Raw genomic sequence first — 9470 nt, forward strand, 5'->3', positions numbered from 1 at the left:
TTCATTCATTAACTAATGTGTTACTGCTGGGGCCTTACAGCCTACCAAAGGGAAAAATGAACGGTTAAAATCAGGCTAGAGGCTACAATGACACAAATGTAACTGTGACGCCATGAATGCTACACAGTTGAAGACGGAAGTCAGCTGCGCAGCTACGGGGTCTCCAGGGGCAAGCTTACCGGAAATAATTTCAACACATCAATATAACATCATTGTAATGCAAGGACAAATATTTCTATAAGGTGTCTGCAAGTTTTGTGTTAAGTAATTACCTCAAATAGGGGAGACAGAGGAATTAGACTGAGGGACACGTACAGTCAGTCACAGCCATAGACTGTATAAAATATGGACGTAGTATCCCGTGACGTCACCCATATGTTCTGAAGCGCTGTTTTTTACAGTGTTCCCGTCTTTCAATAAAGTCAGCTGTGCCTCTCAAACGAAAACTCGTAATCTCAATATCTTAGAAAATCCGTGTTAGAAGAAAATTCCACCCCCGTACAGTGTGTGCCGATTAAGAAATGAGCTATCCAGACTACACTCGTCTTTTGTACCAGGCTGTAAACATGTTTATTTCTGCTGTAGAGATCGTCTTTTATGAATTGGTGTGTATGTGGTTTCTGGTAATTCCAGAGCAAGCCTCAAGCAGATCCTCAATGAACTGCAGTTTTTAGCACTTCCGCATTGGACTCATATTTTTAGAACAGAGGTTGCCGCTTGGTCACAGCTCCTGCCATCACACGTTTGTATTGAGTGAGGAAGTGGTGCGTGATCCCCCTGCTTGTTCCCCCAGCAGATCACTGAACATTGAAACTACTCTTATGAGGATCTAAATTACTTTCTGTGTTCCTTTCATTCTATCACTGGCTGTGTCTCTTGGATATCAACTATGGTTACTGGCATTCATTAACAGAAAATTAAACCATAACAGAAATGTTACATAACAAAAACATGAGGCAGAGTTAAGTGAAATCGATCAGCCTTGTCTGATGTGTACAACCTATCACATCAACCCTTTATGATAGATTTCCAAATAAAGGGTTCTAACAAAAAAATCAAGGAAGCTGTATTTATGTAACATCAGTACCCAATGAAGTATGTGAACCCATTTTATGTTCCATACATTTTTAAACATAACAAACCCACTAAGGATGTCATTTCCATCCCCATTTTGCTAACCATTCTTTGGTTCGTCTATGAGCATAACTTTTAGACTCCTTTGTATAAATTGGTGAAAAATTGCGAAAGAAAGTAAACATTGATGCCAAAGACATCGATTCTCATCCAAGACCTGCGAAGCCTGGGATGACAGATTTTCATGGTTCTCTATCCTATGCAAACATACTGCTCGTGTCACATGACGATTGGAACATTTGGCTTCCTCACAAAACAATAGGCTGTGGTACATCAATTTTCAACACACCGTCCAGTCCATCACTTTTTAGCCAATCCTCCATCCTCAGTCCCTTGCTGTGTAAACAGACAGTTAGGCCATCCTAAGGACAGCTCAGGGGAACTTTGTTGGACACCAGCAAGCACCAGAGTACAGCAGCAAGGCTGACCGGTTTTGATTATATTTATCGATCTCAACCTGAAGTGCGCAGATCTTCCTGACCAAGGAATAAAACTGTCAAACAGGACTTTTCTTCAAAGGTTACTTGTTCTGCTCCACTGTCGCTAGTACATTACCATTACACCACCACAGGGCAAATCTTATAGGAATAGACTTGGTTTTGACATGTACTTCTCCCTCCTGGACAACACCTGGTCCACTACCTTGACTGTTAGCTTAGTAACGCTTTTCTGTTCAATGACTGTAGACTCTGCTTGAAACCACCTGCTGCACCTCAAACCTGTGATGTATCCTGTCAATCAGCCCCATCGCACATCCCATTGCTTAATAATATGACATCAAACTACAAAAGCTCTTGCAGGTGGGTGTAATAAAGTGAGTGTAGCATTTCAGCTCAGTAGTTTCAAGGGAAGAGTCGATAGGTCTGAAACTTCAGGTGGCACACCAGCCCTTCATAATGAGGGTAAAACACCTAGTTTGATGTCTTTGTCAGCCACAACATCAAACTTAAATGTGAAAAATGTATCTTTGCAGTTTCAACCATACAGTTTGTTGAGTTCTATCTCCTGGCCATAGACCTCTTACGCTGACTTCTCTTAAGGTCATGAAGCATATTTCTCAGCTGCCCTGCCCAGTCTTGGCATCAGCTCTAGGGGTCGCAACCTACCCCATATTTTCTTTCCCAAATACTCTGCAACCTCTTTCCCACAAAGAGAAATCCTGAAACATTGCAGCCTTGACATGAGCACCTCTGTGCCCTACACAGCTTACCTTGCTGCCTGTGCATGCATGTATCTACACTCTAGAGCAGGGAGGCACTGGCCTGTATCATATGTATACAGAGGAGGCACTTGACACTAGGGATGGACAGCCAGGCCCTAGCCTTGCTACCTGGCAAGAGAGGATTTTGCAATACACCTTCACTACACTGTTTACTCCCAACAGAAAGCGGAGCGGATTGGCTCTCTTGAGCCTTCTTCAACCTCTCACATCTCCCCATCATCATCTAGGTGTCGTAGCCCAGTGGCAATCTCCGGTGTAAAAATATGAGTCCAATTCGGAAGTGCTAAAGACTGCAGTTCATCGAGGATCCGCTTGAGGCTGGCTCTGGAAGTACTGGAAACCACATACACACCAATTCAAAAAAAGCTGATCTTTACAGCAGAAATAAACATGTTTACAGCCTGGTTCGAAAGACGAGTGTAGTCTGGATAGCTCATTTCTCGATCGGCACACACTGTACAGGGGATGGATTTTTTCATAACGCGGCAATATCAAAGATATTGAGATTATGAGCCTTCCAATGAGAGGCACAGCTGACTTGATTGACAGGCGGGAACACTGTAGCTGTTGGCTAGGAGGCTCAAAGCCCGCCTCTTTACGTCGCCATCGCTCGACAGCAGCAATATTGCTGACGCCGACGATTGGCCTCAAGACAGCGCTTCAGAAACAGATGGGTGACGTCACGGATACTACGTCCAAATTTTATACAGTCTATGGTTGTAGCACTTGAATGTCCCTGACGAGCCTACAGGGTTCAACCAGGAACTCAATAACTTTGTCAGAGTGCACCTGGTAGGCCCCACACTCCATCTCCACTACCTTCAGCTCTCCAGGTCCTTTAGTGAGGGGGCTTAAGTTGCAGCTCTCCTTGGATCAGTTTTCACCTCCTCTTCTAGTTGATCAAGAAGCAAAGCCCAAACAGAGCTACCAGCTCACAGGACGTCAGCACAAAATAATACTGCAGTCTGACACAGACTAAGGGCCTTGTGTTTGTGCTATATTGTTCTAGTGAGCTCTAAAGTTGTATTTGTAGTTGTTCCAATGAGCAGGGCGGGTTTATGACACTGCTGAAAATAAAGTCAGTCATAAAGTACATGCAGTGCAATGCTGTAAAGTTAGGCATGCAAACTAAGCGAGAATAGAGTAGTTATTCCAATGACAAAAACACAGTGCTGAGGTCAAATATGAACACTCAACATTGCCTGCTGTCTCTTTCATGTAGCATAATGTTATTTTAAAACAACTGTAGAATCCCACAAAACTTTTAAAGGAAAAAAAAAGAGTAGAAGCCGCTTAGTTTATTTTTATTGTTTCGTTTTGACACTTTAAAGTTGAGAAAACAAACAGTTACAGTTTAACTGTAATTCAGAGGTACTCTAGTGAAGTGAAGCATCTTGGTAGGATTATCATAGCTGCACCCTTCATTTAATATCTACAGGACTATGATGCTTAGGACACCATAGCTGCACCATGAAGTCAAAAAGAAGTATGTCTCTCTTGTGCATCCTTTTCAATTGTTACAAATCCCCCCCCAAAAATGGCATGTGTTTGTGTTTCTTTAGAGTTATACATGGATCTTATCTAGATTTTAATGTGATGCTGTGTTATATGACAAGCTTGTGTATTAGTGGGACTAAAGAGGTTAAATGACAGTTTAAACTATGTGAGTTGAATGCAGTAGACTGGATTAATGCAGCAAATTAAAAGGTTTATAACACTGTTACAACTGCAAAATTGAATTCACAAATATGTGTACTTCCTAGCTTTACATGCCATGAACTGCATACTATACTTGTCTGCACACTTGCAATAATGCTTACACTACAGGTATGACTCCTCCTCTTTGAGAGCTGCAGTCATTAATAGAGTCCATATACTTGCAAGTGCAATTTTCAGTAACAGAAAGCAACTTTGACTAATTTATGGCTACAAGGAACAAACAAAAAGAGATCCTTATTTTTAATTAAGCTTATATTCTGAATGAACTACTGTAGTGGAGATTCCCCTCCAACTCATGGTGTGTTCACGCTGTGTGAATTAATATTGGTGCATTGCTGGAGGATTTGCCAGTCTGCAGCTCTTGGCAACCAAAGACGTCAGTCCAACCCAACCATGAAACAAATGAGCATTTGATCATTAATCATGCTCACAGTGGATCCTTTTAGAGCGCTGAGAGGGAGGAAAAAGGGTAGCCATAGGAGGAGCTAAACCCAGCACAGAGAGGCAATTATGACTTTTATATAAAGACTTATGAAATAGTCATCTATGAAGTGTTGTGACGGTGTCTTCGCCCTAGAGTTGGTGAATCATTTCTGCAAACTAGATCCGACTTTCCTTTGTGTTTTCAACATTTCAAAGTTCAAAATGCTTTTCAAAGAAAAACAGAAAAAGACCAAAAATCTGTAAAAGGTCTTCACCCAGTGCTTCATTTATTTTTTCTCTGCCCAGACAGGAAAGGGACTAGAAAACTCTGAGTTCATTAATCCTTGGCCAAGTCTCATAAGTCTATCAAATGAACCGAAGACCGTAACTGCTGGGAGGTACAAGAATGAACACACCTTGATCAGAGAGATCAGTGTTACCCTGAAACCCTGAGAAACCCTGAGAAACCCTGAGAAACTTTCAGACCTGCCATACTACACCTGTCCACCAGAGGTCCACATTTACTAAATTCCTTGTCACCTGACTAATACATTTGCTTGCTCACCTGTTCACATCCATGAATGATTTCTGCTTGCATACAAGCCTGATTCTATCATCTCATCAATCCTTTACCCTTTATAACTTGCACCAGCCTTTGTCATTTTTCATTATATGACATTATTTCAGTCGTCAGCAACTGGTCCTAATTGTCTGCCTAATATCTGCTGCCTGTGTTCAGGACCTGACTCTTGTCTTTGCTTGTTTGGATTTCCTTTACATGCCTGACTATAAACTTGTTCATTTCAAGTTGGTCTACTACAGTGTCACTTGTTTTCTTAATCTTATTGCCTTGAGTTTGAATGTAATTGAATAAATGATCACCGGCGGTCAGGCGAAGAACTGATCTGAATGTGTCTGGCTGTCACTATGTGCAATAATACTGTTGATATTTTATTATTTTTACAATCAGAGCTGGCAGACAACTAAAGTTCAAACAGTATTTGATCACTTTTGCACAAGTTGGTTTATATATCTTAAGCAGATCTGTTAATCTTGTGAAAAAAATCAGTGGGGAGAAAACAAGACACTCCTTTGAAAAAAAGCAAAAAGCCTTTATTTAATAAGTACCTCATAATTAATGTACTAAGAATACAGACAAAGCATTCTAAAAAAAAATGGGGGGAGAAAGCTTATATAGCTTCCTCTGGCTTTAGGGGAGCCCTAGTGGTTAAGAAACTAATGGCCCTTTTCCACTACACAGTTCCAGCCCTACTCGACTCGACTGAACTCTACTCGGTTTGGGTACCTTTTCCACCAGCCCGAGTACCAACTCACGGTGGGCGGGGTCATCATAACACAGCTGCGCGAAACTGCATTCACGTCATTTGGAACCTGACACAAACACAACAATCACAAACAATGGAGCACATGGAGGCAATGGTGTATTTGCTGCTCGGTGCTAGAGTAGGGCTAAGACTGGCTGCTGGGAAAGGGCCATTACTGTCAGTGTATCAGTGATATCATCAGGGCTATCAATAGTTATTCCAGGAGTCTGATATAAAACACGCTATTGAGTTGCATTTTGAGAAATTTTAAATCCACAAGTTTTGTAGCCTGATCCAGTGTGGGGATGGTAATGGTTCATATGAGGACACATAGTATGTGTAAGATTTAAATATTCGAGCAACTCTCTGTTTAACTCCTGTGTGATAACAATAAGTTCCCTTTCAAACATATAAATTAAGGTCAAAAAGAGGCAGCATTGTTCATTGAAAGAAAGGCTATTTGAGTTCTTCATGCTGCTGTTTGTCTGGAATTGTAGTGACATCGTGACCGTAAACGCCCTGACAAGTGTGAAACTAATCCTCACCTAATCCTTCCTCATACATCCTTTAAAAGTGAGCCAATGACTTTGTTTAAACAGCCTTACACTTTGTCACTATATCAGACACTACACCCTGAAAGTATACTGCATGCATGACATGTTTTCAGACTTATTGAAGCACTGATCTAAAACTAACAGACTTAAGAATTGGTGACATTACACTGTTCTCATACCAAATGTCTCTGTACAACTCCTCCTTCAGCATTGTTTGTCAGGCCCTTCTGTTTTTTGCTACACTTTTCATTTATCATGTGACAAATTAATGTGATATGTTTATGAAATAAGCAGTTCCGATTTGTACAATTGGTATGACTGGATGCATCAAATAAATAAAGCCCTCTGTTATTGATCGAATAATGTTAATACAACAAGTCTTTTATTAATCCCTCTTTAAGGGATTAACCGCTTTGAATTATGTGAAGTAATTGAAGCAGCTCTCTCACGCAATTCCATCCTGGTTCTGTTTAACATGAAAAACAAAGTTAAAGTAACACAAAGTTGCAGCTCTCGTTTCCTAGAATTCTGTGTTAGAAAGAGGACTGACTTTATTGTAACTCTCCTGTGACCTTGACTGAAAGATCCTCCTCTTTGTACGGTTCAAAGCTGTCAACATGTTGGTGTAAGCGCCTCTTTGTTTCCCAAACATCACAATGCACATGACATGACCCTCCTTTCTTAGTTTCGGCCTCACAATTCAAAATAAATGATTTTAATTCTTATTCGAACACATCTGGACCATGTGGACTCACTCAAAACTGGAATGTGGTTGTTGCACACTTCAGATTCAAATTCTAAAACTGTGTTCAGAAGAGAAGGATTCCTCTATGTTTACTTTGCCATTTGTTTAAGTTATTGTGCGATACCTGAGAGGGATTGCTGTGTTTGCAGTTGCAGCGTTTGATTTTGATGCTATTTACTGAAGTTCAAACTGTAAAATCTTACAGCAGATACATGTGCAGCAACAATATCTTTAAATGTCACACCTCTTACTTTACCATAGATTTGACATTACTTGTAGAGTATTTCTGAAGTCATGGAGGTCTTTCTTCTAATAATTGCACCAGCCTGTATTTTTTTTACAAAAGAACATACTGTTAATCCCAAACAGACGATTTGTGGCTTGCACATCTGGGTTATTCTCTGCTCTTGCTGTGTCCTTAGTACTCTTATTTGGCACTGATCATGATGTTAGCTTTGAGGGTTGTTTTTCCTCATAAGGTTGAATGCTGATTTTAACTTCTCTTATAGGGTGGCCTTTGCCGTGTTTTCTTTTTTACCTCCCTTATCTGACGGTTTCTCCCCCATTGACAGCCAGAGAGACGGTGACTCGGCGTGGGAGGCATCCTTCTGTCATTCTGACACAGCGGTTGTTCTTGATGAGCTCTTTCTACGAGAGCATGGCCTTAGTGCTGGGGCTGCTTGTCTCCTAAAGTATGCTGGCATGTGTCCTGCAGCTCTCCCTTAAAATGTCAAGGCCTTTCAACGCTGGTGGAATCCTTCAAATGCTAGGAAACACTACATCTCTATGTCTGGTCACAACACGTCTGAGTCGGCAGTCTAGCAAACGATAAAAGTGAGAGAGTCTTTTAAATAGACGGTGAGTTTGCTCATTTGTTTACTTCATATTTTCTTGTCAACAGTTTACGTAGTGGCCATCATGTACACCCCAAGCCCATTCTGAGTATGACAGTGAGAAAGACAATTAAGATGTGTTGCTGTTTCGAGTTGCCATGGAGCCTCTCTGCAAGTTTGGGATGTTCTGCAACGTTTGCCTCAAAAATACCACTGACTCCACTCACAACCACATGAACTAAAATGAACTACATCACACAGGCACCTCTTTGAAACACAGATACAATTTAATGCTATTTTTATAGGGCTTAGTCTTAGATAGACAATTAAAGCATAAACTCAAGTTTGAATGAAATAAAGGAACACAAAGCTCTTCAGGTTATAGTGACTTTTAAGTGCAGTAATGAATAGACACAATTCCAATGAAGGGAAATAAAAGTGTGGTGAAGAAAATAAATTCAACACTTTTTTTTTTGTTGCAACATTTTGAATGAAAAGACACCAGAGAGAGTAAATATTCCTGTCCTTGTTGATTACCCTCTATGCCTTATTGTTTTTGCTCTGATCTTAAATAACTATGAAAGTTTAATCTCCCCCCCTCACTCTCTCTCTCTCTCTCTCTCTCTCTCTCTCTCTCTCTCTCTCTCTCTCTCTCTCTCTCTCTCTCTCTCTCTCTCTCTCAAATTTCAAATTCAAATTCAAATAGCTTTATTGGCATGAAAGTTAAAACAATATTGCCAAAGCATAAACAAAATCACATCAAACAATATATACAATCACAAATAAATCAACAAGAATTAATATCAAAGCTTATCAAGATAAATAGTATATTCAATATATTTAAATTACAAACTGAATGAAAAAAGGATGATTACAGTGTTAAATAATAGAGAATAGGGTTAGAATCTCTCTGTGGTGTTCGTAGGTCACACACACACACACACACACACACACACAAATCATAACCCCAGTTAGTCTGGTTTGACCACCTTAAACACATTAGAGTGTGATGGTTATAACGGGCTTGCTTTTAATAGAAATGTTAGATTTTATACACAATGAATGGATTGTTTTATAGATTTTATTTTTCACAAAAAGGTTACGCTGTGTTTAGGTGTTGCAACAAAAAACCTTGCCTATATGACCAAACCTTTGCTTGTCACCAAGCATGGTACGGAGGACTCCTTTTTTGATTCCCATTTACACTGCAAAAACAAAAATCTTGAAATAAGTCATTCATCTCATTTCAAGACATGTGTTGTGATTTTGCTTGCTACACTGGCAGATATTTTCACTCATCATAAGAAGTTGCAGAACTTATTTTGGTCTTTAATTACCTTGAAATAAGATTTATTTCTGTGCTTATCTGGTGAATGTGACTCATATTAAGTGTAATGAGATATTTTGAAATGAGACAAACACACTTAATTGATTTTTTTGCAGTGTACCCTGATATTTGTGTAGGACAACCATCTCTGCATGCAGCCTGAATCGTTATGGGGGAAATAACTGTCA

The sequence above is a fragment of the Notolabrus celidotus genome, chromosome 5, assembly GCF_009762535.1.
Source record: "Notolabrus celidotus isolate fNotCel1 chromosome 5, fNotCel1.pri, whole genome shotgun sequence".
Classification (NCBI taxonomy): domain Eukaryota; kingdom Metazoa; phylum Chordata; class Actinopteri; order Labriformes; family Labridae; genus Notolabrus; species Notolabrus celidotus.